Raw genomic sequence first — 25,176 nt, forward strand, 5'->3', positions numbered from 1 at the left:
TGAGATATGTGAGAGCATGGGTTGTGCTTTTTTTTCCTGACCCCTCCATTCCCTCTGAATTTCTTTCTGTGTATTCAATATAACAGGTGCATAGCTTTGGTTTGGTTTCCTTCCTTTATTCCTAAGGAAATAATAAAGCAAAATATATTACAGAAAGATAGATTCTGGGGTGTCCTGTGAGCAAATGGATCAATAAGAGATCAATGGGGACAATAAATCAACAGACTAAAAAGAGAATTCAATAAAATTGCTGGGTTCCTTTGCTGAGTCCAAGGGCTCATAAAGCTCTAGTACTAATGTCAAAGCTCCAAGCTCATAAAGCTCTAGTACTAATGTCAAAGACAGCTGGAGCTGACAGTTTTCAAGTGATGGGGAACTGATTGATCCGCTAGAGGCCCTTGCAGCATAAAAGGAAACATTTTCTTGGAGAGCTAAGAGGGTTCATTCATTCTTATTGGCCATCTTTCTGAAGGACTTTAAATGCGATGGCAGTTGTGCTATGTAAACTAATTGGGATACAAGATTGACATTTCTTCAAGTTTAATTCTGCTATAATAAACAGAACAATGGTAGGCAATTTTGTATGCTCAGCAGTCACTACAAAAGAATAGGGCTCTTCCCTCTAGGAACTTTATTACATAGAATAAAGATAGAAGCTGACCAGATTGTGCTATTTTGGCCCATATGATTATGAATGAGTCAGCTATCTCTTTCCAGTCTGATGAGGAGAGAGGTTCTCTGCTACTTCTGCATAAGTTACGAAATTTCCCCAGCCTTACCGTGGAAATTCAGTTAAGCAAGACCATTTCTGCTAACATCCTTTTCACAGGAATACAAAAACTGTAGGCTAGTTGCAAACTTTATAAAAATGTCAATTTTTTTAGCATACACACTGTGGAGAGCTTATCAAATCTAAACTTGTCAGATTGAATAATTTCAATTCAAACATTTTTGAAATTTAATTGTTTGATTTCAATTTTTTTCCTTTTTGTCTGAATTTTATAATTATAGAAGCCATATTCAGACATTATTAAAACAAGACTTTCCATATGTGTGTTTACTACAGACTTCCTGAAATGAGTGGGAATGGTGTCAAGATGAAAATGTACCCCCCTTAAGTGAATCAGCCATCTGATGAGGAAATCTATAGGTGGCAGTACAAAGTATTCAAAGTAAAAAAATGGTTTAATCAAAGAAGTTTCATGTAATTGTTTAAAATTAAACAATTCATAAATGGCATAACAAGAACTAATCCTAATAGCATGAGTATTGATGAGGAGGAGGAGGAGGAGGAGGAGGAGAATGAGGATGAGGATGAGGATGATGATGATGATGATACCACCAAACTAATAGGACCATGTTCTGAAAGTTACAACAATAAAATATATAACTCTTGAATTACAATTAACTAGCTGCCAAGGATCTAATACCATAAACTATGGAATCTGCTAACCCAAGAGATAGTGATGGACACTGTATTGTTTTTTAAAGGAGTTAAATCAATTCATGGATTATAAAGCTATTTATTCTTTTACCTTTCCATTTCTTTAATTCACAAGGGAACCTATGTTGGGCTTCAGGGGAGAGGGACGGAATTAGTGTTCCATCTTCCCTTTTTTATACAAGAATCTTTGAATGCCCCATCAGTCTTTCTTTCATTTTACTTTGTCCCTTGTGAAAATTATGTGTCTGATGTAAAACGTTTTTGAGCTTTTAGGTTGTTTCTTCTGAAGTTTAAAATTGACTATCGCAACTTTGTGGAAGGGCAAATTATGATCTTCCCACCTTAAAATGGAGCAAAATGATGCCTTTGCTTCAGATTTTTTAAAAAGCAGTATTTTAAAAAGCAGAGGGACATGGTGGCTCAGTGGGTTAGGATGCTGAGCTTGTCGATCAGAAGGTCAGCAGTTTGGCGGGTCGAATCCCGAGTCCCAGCTTCTGCCAACCTAGCAGTTCGAAAGCACATAAAAATGCAAGTAGAAAAATAAGGACCACTACGGTGGGAAGGTAACAGCGTTCCGTGTGCCTTTGGCATCTAGTCATGCCAGCCACATGACCACGGAGACATCCTCGTGCAAGCGCTGGCTCTTCAGCTTTGAAACGGAGATAAGCAGTGGCCCCTAGAGTTAAAAACGACTAGCATGCATGTGCTGGGGAACCTTTACCTTTACCTTATTTTAGAAAGCAGTGCATTTAGACCTGGGGAGTATACTAATCATCTTCCTGTTCTTTCTGTCTTGGCGTCTGCTGAAGAATCCACATAGTGGAGCAGGAGGATGGATAGATCTTCAAAGCAACCACAGAGTATATATGCTAGCACTACCAGAGTAACTGCTTAAGCTGAAGAGGGGCGTATTAGAATCCACAACTGTTTTGAACAGGTAATGGCAGATGTCAGTGCATTTGAAATGTCTTCTCAATCTGAGGACTCCTTAGAATGAAGTTTAATGGTGTTAAGTAATAATGAATGTCACAGATCACTGCCCTGCTAGAGCAACACAGCAGGGTAGCAACCAAGATCTCCAGGGTATCCACCACTGCACCCAAATGCCTCTATTTGGTGGATCCTTTCTCAGATGAAGGCATTGTAAGCATGGTGACCATGTGTTTGTTGATTGCATGCAGTATTCTAAAAGGCTAAGGGCATTATCATTTTATAGGCAGGAAATACAAGTCTGCTTTTAAAATAAAATTAAATTACATAAAAGGAAAGATCTGTCTCAAAGATTTGTGCAAGAGCATTGAGACAATTTTCTCTAAATATAAGACACTAGTATTGAGGATCTTTGATTTTTTTAAAACTTCAAGGAAGATATCAAAAACTAAAAGATAATGCAGTAAAACAAATATTTCCTGGTTGAAATGAGGATATTCTTCTAATAGTCTGGTCCTCTTCTAATAGTCTGGTCCTTTGTTAAGCATTGAAAGCACAATGATTTCATGTGAAAGAAGGCAAGCAAAACAAATAAGTGTGGATGTGTGTGTGTGTGTGTGTATACACACACACACACACACACACACACACAAATACATACATAGTGTGATTGATTGATTGTCAATATCAACTTTAGCAATTACATAGATCTTCTTCAGATCTTTCAGATCTTTAGATCTTCAAATGGTGTACTCATCACTACTATAACTAAATCCATCCACCTAGCTGCTAATCTTCTTCTTCCTTTCTTTTAGTCTTTCACAGCATTATAAACATTTTCAGAGAGCTGGGTCTTTGCCTTATGGGTCCAAAGTAAAATAATTTTGGCCTGGTCATTTAAGCCCTGAGTTTGAAATTTGGGTGGATTTGTTCAATGACCCATTTGTTAGTGTTCATGGCTATACATGGTATTTTGTCTCAATGAGATAGCTCAACAGGATCTGGTGGGGCTCAGGTAAAGGTGGGAAATATAGAAAGTAGATTACAATGTTAGTTGAGCAATTTGCTACCACATGATGAACTGACGCATGCTAACTTGAACAGCTATAAAAGAGGATTAGACATATTCATGGAGTTTAAGGCCTCCTTTCAATACTAACCAAGATAGACACAGAGAGAGATTTTGTCAGTACCAATTACTGGAGAATGTGAGTGAAGAGTGCTATTACAATGACATCTTGCAACCCTTGTTTATGTTCTCCCTATGAGTAGCCATTGTAGCAAAGGATTATTGGACTAAACAGTTTTTACTCTGATCCACTCTGAGGGCTTTTTCTCATATTCATATAAGAACTCCTACCAACATTTGGCTCTATAATATTTTAAGAGTGATTTGAGGTGTAGCAATGAGCAAATCCAAGATGTTGTTGTTGTTAGTTGCGAAGTCGTGTCCGACCCATCGTGACCCTATGGACAGTGTTCCTCCAGGCCTTCCTGTCCTCTACCATCTTCTGGAATCCATTTAAGCTCACACCTACTGCTTCAGTGACTCCATCCAGCCACCTCATTCTCTGTTGTCCCCTTCTTCTATTGCCCTCAGTCTTTCCCAGCATTAGGCTCTTCTCCAGTGAGTCCTTCCTTCTCATTAGGTGGCCAAAGTATTTGAGTTTTAGCTTCAGGATCTGGCCTTCTAAAGAGCAGTCAGGGTTGATCTCCTCTAGGACTGACCGGTTTGATCGCCTTGCAGTCCAAGGGACTCGCAGGAGTCTTCTCCAGCACCATAGTTCAAAGGCTTCAATTCTTTGGCGCTCAGCCTTTCTTATGGTCCAGCTTTCACTGCCATACATTGCAATTGGGAAGACCATAGCCTTGACTATACGCACTTTTGTTGACAGGGTGATGTCTCTGCTTTTTAGTGTGCTGTCTAGATTTGCCATGGCTTTCCTCCCCAGGAGCGTCTTTTAATTTCTTGGCTACAGTCCCCATCTGCAGTGATCTTGGAGCCCAGGAAAATAAAATCTGTCACTACCTCCATTTCTTCCCCATCTATTTGCCAGGAATTGAGAGGGCCAGATGCTATGATCTTGGTTTTCTTAATGTTTAATTTCAACCCAACTTTTGCACTCTCCTTCTTCACCCGCAACAAGAGGCTCTTTAGTTCCTCTTCACTTTCTGCCATTAGAGTGGTATCATCTGCATATCTTAGGTTGTTGATGTTTCTTCCGGCAATCTTAATTCCAACTTTTGACTCAAGATGTAACATTATGGTATTTGATCATATTTTGATTTCTAAGTTATAGTGGGAATTCTTATCTATTATTTATTTATTATTTAGTACAGAGTTGTTGGCACAGAGTTGTTATTTGGCTGCCGAAGAGCACTAGTCCGTTTAGTTCAAACTTACATGATTATCCATGATGCACCACAGGGGGAGAGGTAGCTCCACATCAGAAAGGTGAGTGGTATCCTGCAGTGTTATCCAGGGGCTTCTCTTACTACCAATGTCATCTCTTGGTCAGGCATTGCATCCGGGCAGGTCCAGCACCCACAGGGGTCCGACCATCCAGACGAAATGCCTCCACTTTTCCCACCAATGTTGCTCATATGTAGCATGCTTTCAAACTGCTAGATGGGCAAAAGCTGGGGCAAGTGATCGGGAGCTCACTCTGCCATGTGGTGTTAGGACTCGAAGCACTGGAACAAAGTCCATTTCCAGCATCTTTAAGCCACTCAGCCACCACATATCATTATAGCGGGAAAAGTATAGTTACAGACACAGGAGTAGGTCAGATCAGCAATTAATTAAAGCAATTAATTAAGTAAGTTCCTCCCTTGACACTGGTCAAGGCTGAATGATATCCCCACCAAAGCCTAATTTTCCTGGGCACAAGCCGCCAAGGAAGACTCCCATTGTTCAAAGTGCAGTAAATGGAGAGCAAAGAAAGGAGCTTTTCATGATGCAATTTAGAATTTTCTTCTGAAGTAATATAATTATTCTTTCAGAACCAAACATATACCATCTGATTTTCCCTAATCCTTTCATTCCTGTAAGTATTTAAATATTGCATGGTTTGCTTATTCTGGCTTATTTAACAAACATTATACAGTACATTTATTCTCATTTTTTATATTTAGCAGTCATCCTGACAACATCATCACTGAAGGTATGCTTCAACCATTCTTAAACAATGTGAAAAAATAACACCTATACACCTTTTGTTTTCATTACTTTATTTAATATTCAAGACCAGTTCAGAGGTAAAATCTGACTTGGAAATCTCTTGACAAAGTTCTGAAAACAGTTCTTTCCAGCTCAGGAACTCCCAAGGGACAAAGGGAGTTGTGTGAGGGCAGTGTTTCTCATCCTTAGCAGCTGTAAGCAGTGTGGATTTCAGCTCCCACAATTCCATAGTTAGCATGCTGGCTGGGGAATTATGGAAGTTGAAGTTCACTCAACTTCCAGCTTTCAAGGTTGAGAAACACTGTGTTAAAAACTTGCTAACAGGCTTGCCAGGAAGGAATGTTAAATACCTCAAACCAAACATTCCTTGCTATGTTTCTAAACTATCTACTAATCAAGAGAAGCTATGTTGTTGGTAGGTTGGTATGTTGTAAGCCTAGTGGGTTGGAGAGAAACAAATCCATATAATTTCTTTTTCAATGCTCCTCTAGACAACAGCCTGCTTGAAATCAGTGGGAGGCAATTCATTACAGTTTAGGATCATACCTGAAAGAGAGAAGGTTTGGGATCCATAGTTCCTGTCAATAGGCCCATTATGAAATTTTGGGCTGCCTCCCTTTGCCCATTTCTAATAGTGGAGCTCTGGCAGTTAAACAAGATCAGACTTGGTGGCTTCTAAAGGGATAAGGAAGGGACTTCTATATGTGAATGTCTTCATCGAATATTAGTCTGTTTCAGAAAGAGGAAACAAATTATGTGATATCTCCTTAGATATCCTCCTAAGGACTACAGATCTAATTCTCAGGGATGAGTTTTCTTTAGGAGGAAAATAAATTTTTGAAAATACATGTCTGAGGTCAGGAAGGTAGGAAAATAGAAGCACACAGCTTTGACTGAGCTCTGTCAACTGGGCTTAGGTATATGATCTAATGTTGGAGTTCTGTGGAGAATGAGATGAAATTGTTCTGCTTTAGGTATTAGCCAAGTAATCGGTACATTTTATTAAGCAGAATATAATTAACTGTATTACAGATATTGAATGAAGTTTTAAGTTTAAAATCTCTTTAAAGATGAGCCAAAAGTTACCTGAAGTGGACATAATATATCTTAGTTGCAGAAATCCAGATGTCCACTAGACAGCAGCACAGAGGTAGACTTTTCTGGATCTGTTTCTTCCATCTAGTGGTCATCAGATTTTTCAGATGGAGATGTAACTAAATCAAGGGAATCATCCTAATATGAATCAATATGGTAAAGGTTCTGGACAAATATTACCACAAGCCTGCTTTGATTATCTTGATATCTCCCCCAAAGTCAGGTTACCTTGGGCAATATTCAATTAGTTTTGCAGTGCCAAAAAAGTGTCATTAAATTTATGCTTAGGTTGTTTCGACATTGCATGAAACTTTCTAATAGTTCCTACATTGCACACTGACTGCTAAATTGCTTGCTGAGCTGTTTGCTAACGTTCTGACTCTAGGGGAGGGCGAAAAAACAGAAGGACATAATTTTGCAATAAATATTCAAACAGTTCCTGTCAAAATAATTCTTTGTTCAGCTACCAAAGCAAAAAAAATAAAAACAGAAAACCCTCCAAATATTTTGCTATTTCAGCAGCTTATTTTCTGGACAAGCAACGTTGCTTCTTGAAAGCATTAACTTCCTTTTTCATTTCATTTATTTTGTTTTTGTTTCTGTATTGTATTTGAGGGCGAAGAAATCTCATTCTTCTCCATGTTAGATCTTGCTGCTGTTACACATTCTGATCTCAGGGCCGCTCTTAGCAACATTACACTGCCACAGTGTACAACTGTGCTTAAGAGTTTTTTTGCTATTGGCAAGCAGTTTGGCTCTTTCTATTTAACTTGGGATTTGCACACGTTTGGTGGAATTTCTCAGAATGAGTCAAGTGGAGGAAACAAATAAAAAGCCACAATGATATTTGTATCTTCAATGTGCTTTAAGTAACTGAGTGATGACCACAGCTTCTCCTTCGGTTCCCGTTATTGCGATTGCACATTGCTATCACTTCCTAAATAGATTTATTTATTTATTTGCTTGGTTGAACGGGTTTTTACTAAAACTTTTGCATGTTGGCAATTTTACTACTTGTATGCTAAGTATGTATTGTTGGGCATTTTCTTTCATTTTTGAAATAATATCCTTTTTTAGAACAGCCAATCTAGAATATTTCGTGGAAAACCAAAGTCTCTTATCCAAGGATTGATACAGCCTTGCACAGCCAAAACTCCTCCATCCTCGCACAAAAGGGAGATTCTTGTTCAGCAGGCTTGGGGAGATGCCAACATATGCAATGATAAAAATAATAATACTTTTTACTTCTCTTTCCTCCCAGAATATATCACTAAAGACTGAGTGTGCCCAAGTTCCACTCATACTTCTACTTTTAAATATCCTATCACAAACTCATTACAAAGTTTCTGGGGATTTGAAAAGAAAAGTAGTGAACAATTCCTTTTCTTCAAATCTCCTATTTCCTGTAATTCATCAAATCAATATTTTTCAATTTTTGGATGTTGCTGTTTTGCTTTTTTGACATGCTATATATCATAGTCTTCCTGCTTTTAAGTTTTTTATACAGATTCTCTATCCACTTATGGCAAAATAACTTCTCAAATGTTTTCACGTCTTTGATATATAAATATGAACTTGTTATAATGTTTGCCTTACCACTGAGTTAATTGATTGCTGGGCACCACAGTCTGAAAAGGATTCACCTATTTACTTAGTGAAACTTCTCTTTCACAAACAATTTTGATAAAAGTTATTATTTTCTGAACATTATCTTGGCTTAAAGGTAAAGGTAAAGGTTCCCCCGCACATGCGTGCTAGTCGTTTCCAACTCTAGGGGCCGGTGCTCATCTCCGTTTCAAAGCCGAAGAGCCAGCGCTTGCCTGAGGACGTCTCCGTGGTCATGTGGCCGGCATGACTAGACGCCAAAGGTGCACGGAACGCTGTTACCTTCCCACCATAGTGGTCCCTATTTTTCTACTTGCATTTTTACGTGCTTTCGAACTGCTAGGTTGGCAGAAGCTGGGACGAGTAACAGGTGCTCACTCTGTTACGCGGCACTCGGGATTTGACCCGCCAAACTGCCGATCTTCAGATCGACAAGCTCAGCGTCCTAACCCACTGAGCCACCGCGTCCCTTTATCTTGGCTTAATTTAGGGAAATTTAGACTAGTATAGCAGTCTTCAACTGGCAGGCTGGTGAGGCCATTCGGAATTCTGAAAATTTGTTGCTAGTATTTGTTATGAAATAATTACCTGGTAGAGAAGAGAAGGAGAAAAAAACAGAACACGTAAGAAAGAACCACTGTAGCCTGGAAGCAGATTCTCACAGGCTGGCAAAGAATGATTATGGAATTCACTGGTAGAACAGAAAGTCATTTTAGCATCCTGTTAAATAATTAATCTGGGATAGTATATAAGTAATTGAGTGGTGAAGATCTTGGAAAAAGAAGACCTAACATATTGTAGACTGCTATTAAAAAGGCAAACGTTAAGTTACTTACATTTTGAAGCCAGTTCTTTTGTGCCTTCTTATAATTAATCTCACTAATCTTTAATAGTTTAAACAAATGATAGCATAGCATGAGAACTCAACGAATGTGAAATATGAAGATGGCTACTCATGTGGCATTCTGAATGAATGCATCTTCTCCCATTATTTACCCACGGAATCACTGGTTATTTACCAACTGTATGATTATGTGCTATCAAGTCATTCTCAACTCTTAGGGATCACATAGATAAATAGTCTCCATGATTTTCAGCTATGTATAAGAGAATCAAACCTAAGGTTAGAAAGCCCCTTAGACATATCTAGTCCAACTGCTGGCTCCATGAAAATATTCACTGCTATAATATCAATACAATGAACATTGGAATCTATCAGTTAGTATGGGTCATGCTATCACTGAAGTGACTTCAGCATTTGCCTCCAATTCTGGTAACATAACTAGACTGCTTATTTGTATTAAAAAGATAATGGGCGACCATCATACCCATTTGTTCTTTTTTCTGCTAACAGCCATGCTGTTAATTTTAATAGTGCAGTTCCTTTTCTTTCCCTCTTCACAGAAGGAGAATGCTTTCAGGTGACACATCTAATTGCTCTTTTACAATGTTCCAGATGAGAAAAAGCAAAAGCAAATGGAACAGTCACTTCATATCTTTTGATTGGTAGCTATAAGAGCTTTCCATTTGAAGCCACTGAGAGATGCAGTTTCTAAACTACACATAAAAGATATAAATGGATTATTCAGAGAAAACAAGACTATAATTTACATCATAAAACTGAACAGAGGTCTTTCCCAGAGCTAAGCAAAGAGGCATGTTTTTCTATAGTACTTGAGCTGAAAATACCCAGTCACCATGTAAGTAAAAGGAATGACTATATATTCATCTTTCTTTTATATTCCGGTGCTAGTTTGCTGGAGAAAAACCCCCAGAATTGACATCTGGTGAGATTCTAGGCTCCTGACAAGCATGTATTTCTGCATTCCCATTTTCCATTTTTAGATACAGTCTTAAAACACGTGTGGTATACATTCAAAGCTATCGTGTGTAGAGTTGCATTTGTTTTGAAATATCATATCTATATTATCAATCCCATAAGAAACCCTTTGCTGACCTCTTAGACAATCTTGGAATGCATTGAAAGAACAACATGCTGTGATACATCTAAGCATTCCCAGATAGATGCCTTTTTCCATGCCCCTAGAGCTCTGATCCTCTGATTCACTTGCTGTCACTTTGTGTCTGAATGATGGCTTTTTAACATCCAGAACCAAATGATTGTGCTATTCATCTCAATGGAAAGCTCCCTAATAAATTCCATGGCACCATAATTTGGCCCATAAGAGAGCCTGTCTAGGGACTCTACTCTGAAATAAAAGCTGATGGCTGAAGCAGAAAGGAATGTGGGGAGAGAGAGAGAGAGATGTGTTTCACAGATAGGAGCTCTGTGGGGTTTTCAAGATGTCAGAACTGATCCTCTTTCTGTCATTCACAGAAATTAAGGTATTCAGATGCGATTGCACTCAATATGAAAAAGGTGGTCATAAGAGTTCCAGCTTTCTCTGCAACTTTGCAGAAGTTCTAAAGTTAATTAAGACATAGGTTGCTAGTTTTTCTGTAAACTGGCCTCTCTTTTTCTCTCTCTCTCTCTGCCATTTGAGCAGCTTGATGTATTGTAGTCAGTCATTATTTTCATCTAAAAATGATGAAATGCTGGAAAGCAAAAAAAAAAAAGTTCAGTGTATATTCTTTGCCAGAAAAGAAAGATTTATAGTGGCAATACGACCTTTTTTTTAAAAAAAAAAATGAATCTTGATAGGCTTGCTTTTAACAAAGCAGATATTACAAATAAAAAACAACAGTCAGGAATCATTTCTTCCTCCCTGTATTTTCAATTATCATTTGAACTGAAATGAATCATTTGCCTTTTTTTTCACTTGGAAATAGTTTTACTTCCCTTTTCCCCTTTGGACACATAATTTTGATTTATAAACATGGCAAACCAGAGCAAAGGAAAGTCCTAAGCACAGGATATTCTTATAGCAAAACTCTTTCTTCTCTAAATGCTTTGCAGGTGAATTTTAAAAAATCAAACCCACCAGATACTATTGCTGGTTAAACTCTTTTTATTCAAATAAAAAGAAAAGTTATAGTATCCGTACAAAAAAGAATTGTGTCCATTTCTTTAAATACTGTAATTGGTTATCTTGCAATTTAATTCACTCAAGGCTTGCATTCAACTTTCAGCAAAGCTCTCGTATTATACACTTAGTTATGGTTTCCTCCATTCGAAATGCACTTTTTAACTAGGATCAAACTGTCTTCCAGTTCTAATGTCTTATAAATCTCCAATGTGGTATTATTTATAGTTTAGCTACTGCATGCTTATTCTGTTGAATCTGAATGCATGAATCAGTTTTCCACATCTTCCCTCTGCTGATGTTTTGATTTGGTGTCTATCCAAAAGTCTCTGATTGTTTGTGCAGGATCATAAAACCAACTTGGGCCCAGACACACATTTTATAAATAAGGAATATGGTTAACTGCCTTTAGATATTGATTTCACACTGCATATTTTAAGGCAGACCTATGCAATTTTCTAAATGATACTTTTTATACACAATTTTTATGTATAGAAACAGTAAATGGGCAGGGGTACTCTGAATAAAAATGCTGGTACTTTCCCATTAAAAAGTATTTTAAATTCTATTTGAGCTTTTATACCAGAGGTTCTTTGGGCCACTTCATTTCTATTGTGATAAATTTCTTTTAATTCCTTTAATTTTGCTTAACAGTTTAGTCATATATTACAGTATGTCTTGTTTATACAAGAAACAGCAATAGACATGGAACTTAGACTTATATACCGCTCCACAGTGCTTTACAGCTCTCTCTGAGAGGTTTACGATGTCAGCATATTGCCCCCAACAATCTGGGTCCTCATTTTACCAACCTTGGAAGGATGGAAGGCTGAGTCAACTTTGAGCCAGTTAGGATCAAACTCCTGGCTATGGGCAGAGTTAGCCTGCAATATTGCATTCTATCACTGTGCCACCACAGCTGCTTGAAATCCACATATTCAACTTTTGACATTACAAACTAAAGTACTGCAGATAGAGGAGCTCAGAAAACTTCTGATTTAACCCCTGGCACTTCCATGTGTGTGTTGTGTACCTCCAGCATTAGCAGGATTATAGTGCTGGCCTCATATATTTATGGCACAGCTGCATGATGTGAAATTTGTTACACAAATGGTCTGTTTTTTAGAGTTTAAAATGCTGTGGCTCTATTTCCCCATTAGGGGCATCTCTTAGCTCAACCCTCCTCCAGCTCCAGAGTTTCAGGTCTTGCAAGGGAAATGCTTGATTGGTGGCTTTGCAACTTCCATTCAGGAACACAAGCAAGTAATTGGGGATGACACTGACGAGAATTTCTTCCTTCTCCTCGGTGCTGGAGGAACTAGCTTGCAAGTCATTAGACTCCTGTTATTTTGATGTTGTTTTTAATCACTTGCCTTTTCTTTGATTATGGTGCAGGGCTTACCAGGATTGAAAGAAGAGGTTGTTTGGAAGTATCCCAAAAACTTGTTCCCAATCTGTTACCTAGGAAGAATGATCACATATAGCAAAATTCACAGTCAGTCTTATTGTTGGACTATAACTTGTGGGCTTGTTATTCAGTAGAGAAGTCAGATAATAGCCAATACACTTTTTTCACTCAAGTGAAAAAGTCCTGGAAATGATTGAGGTTCAAAACATTAAATATATTTATATAAATATGTTGTATCATATATTGATTGTAGTTTTAAATCCCAGGGGAGGTGTATATTTTGGTTTTTTTCTGGTTAACTCCCTCTTAAACAAGGACATTTGTTTAGCTCCCTATTAAGAGGCATAAAAATGCTTTTGGTTGGGTTGCATTTCGTGAATGTGTTAAAAACATGCAAGAAATTACATTTGATCCAAGAAAATGCCAGCATGTTCATTGAAGTTTACTCCAAAACAATGTGGATCCATAAGCCCGGAGTGGACATGCATAGGATTGTCCTACTAGGATGGCTCTAGTCAAAATAAACTGCTGCACCTAATGAAAAATAATGGCAGTTTGAACTGAAGAAAAAAATCATTCAAAATGTACTCTGTCTGCAACATCAATGGATATTACATGTGTGGCAAAAATAACAAGGAAGTGTAGAGTTAAATAGTAGAGAACCAAAAGTGGCAGATGTTCTCTCAAAGGAACATAAATTAAAACAGGAACCATGAATAGACAGTTCTCCCGAGATCATGGAGAAGGGAAAAAAACTTTATTAGTTCCAATAATGCTACCACATATGACATTAATATTAAGAGAATAAGAAGACACCCTTCCTGAACACATTTTTAGAGAGGAAACTCAGAAACTTGCTTGAAGGATACTTACTTTCTTTCTTTCTTTCCTTCCTTCTCTTTCTTTCTTTCTTTCTTTCTTTCTTTCTTTCTTTCTTTCTTTCTTTCTTTCTTTCAATTCACATGATTTGCAGAATCCAAGTAATTCTTTATTACTGTGCAATGTCATTGTCAAAACACAATATTATGGAACTAAAGATGTAGAATAATTTCTATTTTATCAATGGGGATTTCTTCAAAGTAGGGATATATATAAAATTGCAATGTAAACTGTTTTGCTTTGAGAAAACTGAGAGTAAAATTAGACAATAAACAATCATTACGATCCATCTATCATTTCTTCTCCTAAAAAGACTACTACATATAAAAGATCAGCATCATGGCAGCAAACTAAATACACATATTTTTAAAAAATGTTTAAACATCTGAAATTTCATGTTTGAAAGCCTGTGGTAAATAATAAATGTTTGGCAACTGATTTAGATCTTTTAATAGTTATTTTTGAGCTTGCCAACTGCTTCTAATTATTTCCTGACAAAGAAATTAACATCATACTTGGTGGCACAGTGATAGTATGCAGGCTAACTCTGCTAACTGCCAGCAGTTCAGTCCTGACCAGCTCAAGGTTGACTCAGCCTTTCATCCTTCCGAGGTTGGTAAAATGAGGAACTGGGTTGTTGGGGGCAATAAGATGACATTGTAAACTGCTCAGAGAGTACTGTAAAGCAATATGGGGTGGTATATAAGTTTAAGCGCTATTGCTATTGTTATTGCTATTTTTACCTAATATTTTACTGCATATATGCAGTAAAAACATGCAGACCAAGTGAAGAGAGTTAGGCTTTAAATCATTTTTATCATTTTTGATCATACTTTGGATAAATTTGTGGAAATCAATGGAGTTTAAATTAGGCATGTGCTATATATCCCATGGATCTCAATGAATATATTCTAGTATAAATGTAAAATGTCATCCACCATTGCTTCTATTTCAATATTGCTGCTGTTATAGTTTCATTATTTTATTGAGATAAGTCCCTTACAAGGTTTAAAAATTTGCTAAATTCACTTTAAGAACCAGTTTGGTTCTTAAATGATTAAGGCACCAAGCTAGAAATAAGACTGTGACCAAGTCTTGCCTTGGTCAGACATCAAGTCAGCTGGGTGACTTTGGACCAGTTAGGTTCGCTCAGCCCTAGGAAGCAGAAACTGACAAATCTCTTCTGAGGTCTTCCATGCTCTCTGAGCTTGGTTGTTTTCTTATAAATGATTTATTATCAAATTACCATAGATAACATCACCTAAAAGGGAGTGGAATTTGCTTTTCTTTTATATACCAATGGCTTGCTCTGGCAGTGTTGGTGAGAGTGGTCATGTTGGTCCCTTGATTAAGCTGTTGTTTACTGTTAGGTGGTTTGTCTTGGTTGGTTGGGGTATTGTTTACTTCTTATTGTTGGTTTAGTGTTAATCTTTGTGTTAATCTCTGTTCATTGATTTCTGGAGAAGAGGAGTTTTGTCTTTTTGTTTCTTTGTCGGCTTTTTTGATTGTCTCTTTTAAATGGTATGTAGATGTTGCTTATCTCTATATGCTTTGGAGTTCAAAACCAAAGTAAAACAAACAAAATCATCAGAAGTACATCACATAAAAGTAGGATAATGTGTTACTGCTGTGTTGGTTGTATATTTTATCTTATGAAAGAGACAATTTTTGAAGTGGAGTTAATATTGAATAAAGAATATAAATAGAATAAGATAAAGTGGCAGAGGAGACATAATTACAGAGTGATTTTCCAAAGCAGTTCAAAGCTTATGTTAATCTTCACTTCTTGCAACCTCAACATACTGAGAACACATAGAAAACATTAGCTGACCAATAGGACAATACAAAGAATATATAATTAGTATTCTCATTCCTGAACTCACACAGATCCTAGAAAAAAAATCTCCACCCTTCCATTAAGTAATTGTTATGCTACCCACTCCTTATTTTCTAATTTATGTTGTGCCTGTACATTTTATCTTGTCACACTGAATTTTCACAATGTTATTCTGGGGTATCTGAATCTGAGTCTCATACTTTTAAAGCAGAGAGCCTGATTATGAATGGAAAGTCTTATTTTAAATTTGCATTGAACTGCCTTTGAATAATATATGAATAAAAGAAGACAAAACCAGTCTTCTTTTGGACTTTATTTCAATTCATATCACCTGTAAAACACTGAATATTAATTGCCAAGCAAGCAAATGATAAACTTAATCTTAGCAATGAGGTTTCTTTGCATTCATTTAGTAATATGAGACAATAACCATGATGTTTTGCTTTTATTTACAAACAGTCTAGATAAAACCTGTATGCAAACTGGTGCAACCTAGTTGTGCTGAATGACAGCTCCCCAAACTCTAATCCAATTCATAGGATGAGCTGTCATGTTCACAGTTTTTGAATTCCAAGGTGATAGGAAGATCAATAGGGGCTTTGTCATCTCTTCTAATTCTTTCTCCCATGTTGCAATTTTTTTTTCAGCGTTAGGGTGATCATTTATTTTGTAGGCACAGTATAAGACTGTTTCTGTTTTCCCTCTCACATCCCTTTAAGCTAACCACAAACACTTGCTATTATTTAGCTGCCCCACAAAGAAAATCCCCAAACTAATTTTATCACATACAACGCTGGCCAGCAGAGGTATCTGTGCTCTTGAACAGAAACAGGTGTTTCTTACGCAAGCTCCACATGCAATCTAAATAGCAGCTTAACCAAAGACTGGTCATGAATCAACATGGAGATGTTTAAGACCCTGTTTGGTATTATAAGTAATTGTTGTTGTTGTTGTTAGCTGCAAAGTCGTGTCCAACCCATCGCGACCCTATGGACAACGTTCCTCCAGGCCTTTCTGTCCTCTACCATCTTCTGGAGTCCATTTAAGCTCACGCCTACTGCTTCAGTGACTCCATCCAGCCACCTCATTCTCTGTCGTCCCCTTCTTCTCTTGCCCTCAACCTTTCCCAGCATTAGGCTCTTCTCCAGTGAGTCTTTCCTTCTCATTAGGTGGCTAAAGTATTTGAGTTTTAGCTTCAGGATCTGGCCTTCTAAAGAGCAGTCAGGGTTGATCTCCTCTAGGACTGACCAGCTTGATCGCCTTGCAGTCCAAGGGACTCGCAGGAGTCTTCTCCAGCACCATAGTTCAAAGGCTTCAATTCTTTGGCGCTTGGCCTTTCTTATGGTCCAACTTTCACTGCCATACATTGCAACTGGGAAAGCTAGTACTGTACTGTATATCAATGTATATAAGATGAGTTGTGCTTTACAGATGGCTTTGCAGAAACCAGGGGCCTGGTTTCTCTAGCTGCCAAGGCCAAAATAACCAAGGAGGGTAGCACACAGTGATGGAGGGAAGAGGGTTGTTAACCAGCTAGCAGGAGCTTACCAGATGTCATCTCTGAGTTCATCAGCAGCAAGATTATGTATTTAATTTTTAATAAAATTAAAACTTTTAAACAAGGTAAAAACTAACCCAAATTAATACTGTATAACCTAAAAGAAAAGAAATCAAAGAAAAAAGCAAAAACGCTTAAGAAAACCAGAACAGAAAGAAAAACAATATAAAGAAGTAGCTTCTGATATTCTTCACAGCAGTTATAAGTACAAATATGCTTTAATCCTCTCTTTAAATTTACATCATATAACTCATCTTTCTATAATCTATCCTGTCTAACCATCAAAACCATAAATCCCAAAATCAGGGGGTTTTACGCAAAAAGAGGTTTCTAGTCACCAGTCATTACATATAATGTCTTTTCTCTAACCAAAGAAGTCAGTTTATCAAAGGTCAATTGTGAATGAGGCTAATTTGTATCTCAAGGCTTGTGTTGAGAGAAGACAGATTTTAAAACTGGAAAATTAAAAATATTTTAGGCTGTCTCCACAATAAGCTGAGGGATCTGAAACACAGGCTGAATAGCAAAGACATAGTCTCTAAAAGGAGCATCTTTAGGCATCTTTTGCTTCAGTTGTAAGGATGAATCCATAAAATGAATGCACTTTCATATCCTCTAGAAGTCCTAATAGTAGTATAATACAAAAAAATGGAGTGGAAGAAGAAAAAAAGGCCCCAAATTAGGTCAGATTTTGTTAACCATAAGTTTTGCGTTTTAGAATCCGTCTCCTATCAATAAGATGGCAGGCTGAGTATATTCCTCAGCTATAGACGTTGCAAGACATCAGATTACACAGAATATTCTAATGCAACAAGATCATGTCTCTCTCCCAATTCTGAAAACATGGAAGAAGACCAGCTAAATCTCAGATCTGCTTCCCATCATAGGTGGTTCCTGGCTTGGCAGAGAGCAGAAATAAATCATAAAGGCAACTTTAATGGTGATCTTTGCTTCTTTTTCATCCCTGTTCACATAGGAAGGTGAAATAAGCACTACGGATGGGGAAGGGCATCATCTTTAGACATTCAAAGGAGGTGGAGCACTGGGCAGACTTCGTGATCTAAAGGGCCTCTTTCTTTCACCAATATCACCAGCACGTATGCAAGCCTACCCACTCACCTCTTATAAAATTCCAGGAAACAGATTCTCTGGCATTATAGGTAGTCCTTGACGTATGACCACAATTAAGCCCAAAATTTATGTCGCTAAATGAGACACTGTTAAGTGAATTTTGCCCCATTTTACAACCTTTCTTGCCACAGTGTTTAAGTGAATTACTACAGATCTTAAGTTAGTAACACAGTTAAGTGAATTTGGTTTGCCCATTGATTTTGTCTGAAGGATGCAAAAAGATGATCACATGGCCCCGGGACAGTGCGATTGTCATAAATATGAATCAGTGGCCAAGTGTCTGAATTTTGATCATGTGACCGTAGGGATGCTGCAATGGTCGTGTGAAAAACGGTCATAAGTCACTTTTTTCATTGCCGTTGTAATTTGAATGGTCACCAAATGAACTGTTGTAAGTTAAGAACTGCCTGTATAGGGTCACTCCACGCAGCTTGGGTTTTTACACCCAACTTTTCTTGGAATAATGCTGTAACTTAGTGATATCATCTGGCTACTTAGACAAACCAGGCAGTGTTGCTGATTAGGAATTCACAGAAACTGGAACTAAAGCTGTTGCATGCAAGCCCTGGGCATTTTTCATATAAAAGAGGTTTCACAACTATTTCATACATTTAATAAAGTAAGCATAAGCCGCTTTTCCCCAGTCTTTGAATGCCTAAAGTGAGAGAGAGAAAGTGAGAGACTTCATGAAAGTAAGGGTCACACAAAGTAACACAGCAGACCAGGAAATATAAAATAGACTATGCTCTAGTTCCTTTCTCCTAAGTAGTGAACCCCCTCAAAGTTTGGCCAGCAGTAAAGATGGGATTCAGTCCCAATCAGCCCAAGCTAAGGGGCCACACAGAAGTTTTCTCTGTGGTTGTGCACCCACGCAAATAGTTTATATAATTGTGTCCAAATGCTGAATCAGATTAAAAAGCATGTCTTAATAGTATTTTTCATTTTCGAAAAATTCATTTGGATTACAAATTATTTCTGAGGCAGCCGCTAGTCTAAATGGAATATATTCAAATCTTTGACCACAATACTGGTTTTGGCTTCTCTCAACTGTTGACAGATTTCAGAGGATTTTAAACTTTATAAACTCTAACTAGGAGAGATATTGGACCCTAATGATGATGATCATTCTACTACTACAGAGGCAGTTTATTTACTAATCCAAAAAAATGAATGATTTTTGTCCACCGGTATTTCAGAAACATCATATTTACACAGGGAATGACTTCACATTAAAATATCAAGCAAACTCTACAATCAGAAGAGAAAATGTATTAATATCGAAGAAAGTATTTTTTTTCTCCCCATGAAGTTATGACCTTGTTAACTACACAGGACCTTATAACTGTGGCAAAATGATCAGAGCATGCTGAAGCTTTCTTTGTTAATGTGTTATCTTTTTGTTCTTTTTTTTCAGATTGGTTTTGGACAAAGGGTTGGGGGAGGCTTATAAATCTCAGGCCAGCCCACCAATGCAGTTGCATAAGTGCAATGGAGAATAATCACAAAATTAATTTCTCCTACTTATACATCTGCAGGAAATCCTACTTGGTGCTCTAGTATCAACCTGTAATACAGATGTCTGTGTTCAACTTGGTTGTTGCCACTAAGGCAACACTTTTGTATTCCTCCCTTGAAAGATGATGGAAACTTCCCAACACTCATTTAAATCTGCTCCAGAGAACGATTTGCAAAATGTCAAATCCAGTTTTAAACATCTGGCTGACTGTGCAATTAACCATAACAACAACAATAATAATTACCTTCATCAGGGAATACCATCCTTCATAATATCACATATTGCAAAGGTGGAACCCATCCTCATATCAATAATATATTATCCAATTTTTAAAAACAATTTAGAGCACTTGTTTGTCTAGAAGTCCAGAATATTATGAACAATTCTTGCCAGAAAAGAAAAAGCATTGTGATAACTGTTCTTTGTTAAGACCTGATTCCAACTCAGTAAGCTAATACTTAAATAATTTTATTTCAACAGGTGGAATTTGCAAACATTTTCAGTACTTTGCTGTCATAAGTCCTATGGCCCTCTTCTACTTGCTAAGAAGATTTTTGTTGGACGAGCAGGATGAACAATTTAGTTTCCAAGAAGTACTAAAACCACTGAATTTGGAAATTAAAAATGTGGCTCACAATTAAATTAAGCAAAGCTTTTGGAACTGGAATATGATATGACATTGTGATGAACACTTCTTTCGTATTCCAAACCCACATCTTTCTGTATCAAATTCAAAATTGAATAAACTTAACTGTATCTCTGGGCATATGCTCCAAAGTCATGGATATATGGTCAATCTTTCTTAATAGCTACAAAGAAAAGTCCTTGATATTGTTTTCCACTCCTTTTTCTTCCAGATTCCATATATAAACTCTCCATTTGTATTCATCGGTTAATCAAAGACCTGGACATTCAAGGAACTCATTGTTTATGGATATCTGGCCTTTCTTTCAAGCTTTGAATGAGAGCTAAATGGAGCTGTTCATGTGATTGAAATGAATGGCTTCTGCCAAGTGGTTTTTGCAAAATTGGGTCTTCTGGCACAAGTCAGCTTTTAGGAATTCATTTATGAGCTTGGGGTTAGCTAGAAACTCTGGAATTTAAATTTATGTCAAAGACTTATGGTTTATCCTGATAGAATTTGAGAAGAAATCATAATCAATTTCCTGAAGTCATAATATTCAGAAGAGACAGCTAGACGGTTTCATGATTAGTTACTTATTTTTGTTTTAAATTTTTTGAAAAATATACTTTATGTGCAGACCCTAAGAAAGGAAAGATTTTAATCACACTAGCCTAGTTCTTGCAGAAAAAATATTTATATCAGTACTTATAGAACCAACTTCTTTACAATATAGCCCATGCTATACTCATGAGACTTATCAGCTGACCACTCTCACTCAAATTAAAATATTTCCATTGCATTTATATCCCAACTTTCTTGTAATGGATTAATGAGAGTATACATACTTGGGGTTTTTTTTTACATTTATTCTCTTTCTTACAAGACATCAGTGAGATGGTTTAGTCAAGATGTGTTTACTATCTGAACTCCTAGCAAATTCTGATACAACTTAACATTATAGGTTGATCACTAAATTACATATATCCAGATCAAAATATAATCACACACACACCCCTTAATTCCTTGCCTGTTCCTTTAAGGCAGCAACAAACTAAATAAATAATTACTTTCATCTTAAGGGAGCCCTCAAAAAATATGTCGCTGATGGGGGTCAGATGGAAATGGAAATGGATAAAGCCTTCCTTAACAAACCAAGGAACAAAAATAGAGGTGCTGAGCATGTCATGAGAAGCAGTTGCCTATTAGTTTTTTCAAACTAACCATTTGAAAAAGACACAATGTGATGCCTTCAGCTTCAGTTTCTAAGTATGATCAACCATTTTTAAAAATTCATTTATTTATTTCTGGGGCAAATGGACCAGGTTCAGAATCAGTTCATCATATAGTCTAATTTTAAACAAGTATTTGCATGTGTATCTACATAACCAGCTGTGTTAATTATTCCATTCATAAATTTAAAACAACAATGTTAGCTAAGTAGCTTTTATTAAACACTATACAAGAATCACTCTGTCTTTTCAATGCAATTTATAAATTCATTTGTGGCTCCTACTTCAAGATGATCTGAATCATTCACTGAATATATTAATAATCTGGCATCTTGCCTGTATTTTTGATTGGCTGGGGGTTTAGTGGAGTGACTTGATAAACAAAAGGCAATAAGTTCAAAGAGGAGCAAAGTAATTTAAATGATTAATCAAGTGCTAAAACTAGTTTCACCTCTTCTGTTTTGCAAACTTAATATCACCCTTGTGAGGGGAACAAGTTACCCATCTGGAATTCTCATTTGAAATATTAGATTGAAATTCAAAAATTCAGCCAAGCAGCATGGCTTGTAGTAATATCCTGTTGGATAATAAATTGCATTAATCTTACTTAAATTTTCCATCTAAATCATGTCTTAAGACCATATTACAGCAGGGCAATATGCCTTGTTTTTAAAGCATTGTGCTACTGAAACAATTATTAAAAGAGAAGGGAAAAAACCAGTATCTTCTCTCTTTTTTTGTTCTTTTGCTTTTAGTAAGACTGCTTTTACCCCCTAATATTAATAAATCCCTGTTAAATATTTTGGCACTCAGGAAAGACAGTCTGGCTTCATTGGCCAACACTTATGTTTTTGTAAGAGGAGATAAGAAACCAGCTTACTTGAGAAATTATTTTTTATTATTTATATTTGCAATTTCTTGGCAAAAATACATCCATGGACCAAAATAACTTGTATCTATTCCCAAGATCACCAAGTAGTATTTCTCCATTGCTGAACATTCACATTATATGGAGTTATTCTTGCTATAAAGCATGAAATAATACTAATATTACCATCCCCCATGATTTTGTTATAAATTGTAAACAGAGAAGGTTATAAGGGGTAAAATGTTCTAGCTGCCTTTTGCATTAGCATTTGGTGCCTATTCCATGAACCAAAAAGCACTGAAATAATGGAGAAAGTCTAATTAAGACCCAGAATCTCAGGATGTCTGAACAGGAATTATTAAAAATTGCAGTGATATAACTGGCATATGATTGTCATACCACAAATTAAACCAAATTAATATATATTTTCAATCCAATTCTAGGATTCCTCATTCACTCATCAGTATGATTGTTAACATCTATGCACCATAGTGCAGTCAAGCCAAACTACTTGGATTCAAAGCCAATTCACATAGCTATTTTTTGTTTCTATGTTACATAGTTACAGCAAGTTGAGTTTTCAATTGAATTTTGGCATCGCCCATGAATCGTTTGAATACTTCAACATATGTTGAGATTCATGGTTCACCACATCCTGGAACACTTTCAAAAAGGTAGACTCAGCCAAGACCACCATCCTAAATCTGCCCACTGTAAAAAAAATTTTTTTTAAAGGTCAAAATTGTTTCAAAGCTATGAGTATTTCAACATCTGACATTATCCCTTGTCTTGAAACAAGATTTGGATGGGATGAAAAAAAATCTTAAAAGGTAGCCAAATGGGGTCTTTGGGTATATGGTTTATTTTACTTCTTTGTTTCTGAGGATATTACTGTAGTATCAATAATACTGGAAGTAAGGAAGAATCAGGGACACGGTGGCTCAGTGGGTTAGGACGCTGAGCTTGTCAATCAGAAGGTCGGCAGTTTGGCGGGTTGAATCCCAAGTGCTGCATAACAGAGTGAGCACCTGTTACTCGTCCCAGCTTCTGCCAACCTAGCAGTTCGAAAGCATGTAAAAATGCAAGTAGAAAAATAGGGACCACTACAGTGGGAAGGTAACAGTGCTCCGTGCGCCTTTGGCATCTAGTCATGCTGGCCACATGACCACGGAGATGTCCTCGGACAAGCGCTGGCTCTTCGGCTTTGAAACGGAGATGAGCACCGGCCCCTAGAGTCGGAAACGACTAGCACGCATGTGCGGGGGAACCTTTACCTTTACCTTTAAGGAAGAATCAGAGGCAAGTGTCAAGATAGAGTTGAAAAGCAGCGAAGATGGTGATGAAGATGCTGAAAACAGGTGGTGGCATCTTATTTATGTAATTCCTTCCCCAGGGAGGCTTGACAGGAACCCACATTAGCAACATTTCGGAATTAATTAAAGACCTTTCTACTTTTCCAGGCTTTTTAATTGGTTCTTAATTATACTTTAACTGTATTTAATTGATATTGCTTTAAACTTGCTACTGCCTATATGGTGTTTTTATTTTGCATTTATTTTTAATAAATAAATATTAATCATTACTATTGTCAATAATAATTAATTTAATAAATAAATATACATAAATCAATCTTTATGTATTGTTACAGAACTAGCAAAAAAGCAGCTTGAACTACTTCAATGAGAGTTTAAAGTTTAAAGTTATCTCAAGGATAATTTTAAACATTTGTATGTCATGGTCAAGATAGAATTCTTATAACCTTTTTGCCAGTTTTTCTTGTTAGCTCAACTTAGGAAATGCATTTGATGAAGTCTTTTAATTGTTTGCCTTAGCCAATGAACATGAAATTTGGCTTATTTGGTAATAAACATAATCAGAAGCCATAATTTGTTCTCAAGTTCTGGTTTTGGAAAAACAGGATTGAATTTCTACTTTGTATAACACAGCAAACAACAGTTTCTCTGTTATTCTGGTGACTTTGTCCTTCAACAAAATGGGCACAAACCTAATTTGAAAACAATCTGATCATAAGATATAGGTAGGCAAAGCAAAATTTATACACAGTTAGAGTTCTAAAAACGTACTATTTTTCCCCCATAATGTTTGGATTCTCAAAACAAGTCCATGATTGGAGGAGAGGGTGGGAGTGGCAGAGCATTGTTATATAGTCCAAGGTCCAATTTCCAAATGGCTACTCACACTGGAAAAAGACATACAAACATCAAAAAGTAGCCCAGAAGACAAAAGTCAAATCAATCTGAACCTTAGGCTAAAATCCAGATAATGAACATAAGAGAATGATGGTCAGAGTTCCAGCAATATATGATATCATTCAGACTTCAGGCCACAAAAGTAAAGCTTATATGGGCTTACAAACAATAAGGTAAAGGTAAAGGTTCCCCCGCACATGCATGCTAGTCGTTTCTGACTCTAGGGGCCGGTGCTCATCTCCGTTTCAAAGCCGAAGAGCCAGCACTTGTCCGAGGACGTCTCCATGGTCATGTGGCCAGCATGACAAGACACCAAAGGCGCACGGAATGCTGTTACCTTCCCACCTATTTTTCTACTTGCATTTTTACATGCTTTCGAACTGCTAGGTTGGCAGAAGCTGGGATGAGTAACAGGTGCTCACTCTGTTACGCGGCACTCGGGATTTGACCCGCCAAACTGCCAACCATCTGATCGACAAAATTAGCGTCCTAACCCACTGAGCCACCAGCCTGAACTACTCAAGTAGGTTAAGTAGCTTATATTTATATTGGAGGCTATAGCTCTCCTGTTCTTATCAGCTAATGCTGATTAAACCTGATCTGGCTAAAAAGCCAACTCTATGACTTTGTTATAATCATGCTAATGTTCAAAAGGTCTGGATGCAAGTTCATCCAG

General features: G+C 37.0%; 1 long non-coding RNA gene across 3 annotated transcripts in view; it reads right to left on the bottom strand.

Moving 5' to 3' along the window:
- Nucleotides 1-25,176, bottom strand: part of LOC310632037 — a 173,419-nt gene that overhangs the window by 138,195 nt on the left and 10,048 nt on the right. The gene's annotated exons all lie outside the window — the stretch shown is intronic.

This window comes from Vipera ursinii (assembly GCF_947247035.1).
Source record: "Vipera ursinii genome assembly, chromosome: 1".
NCBI classification, from domain to species: Eukaryota; Metazoa; Chordata; class Lepidosauria; order Squamata; family Viperidae; genus Vipera; species Vipera ursinii.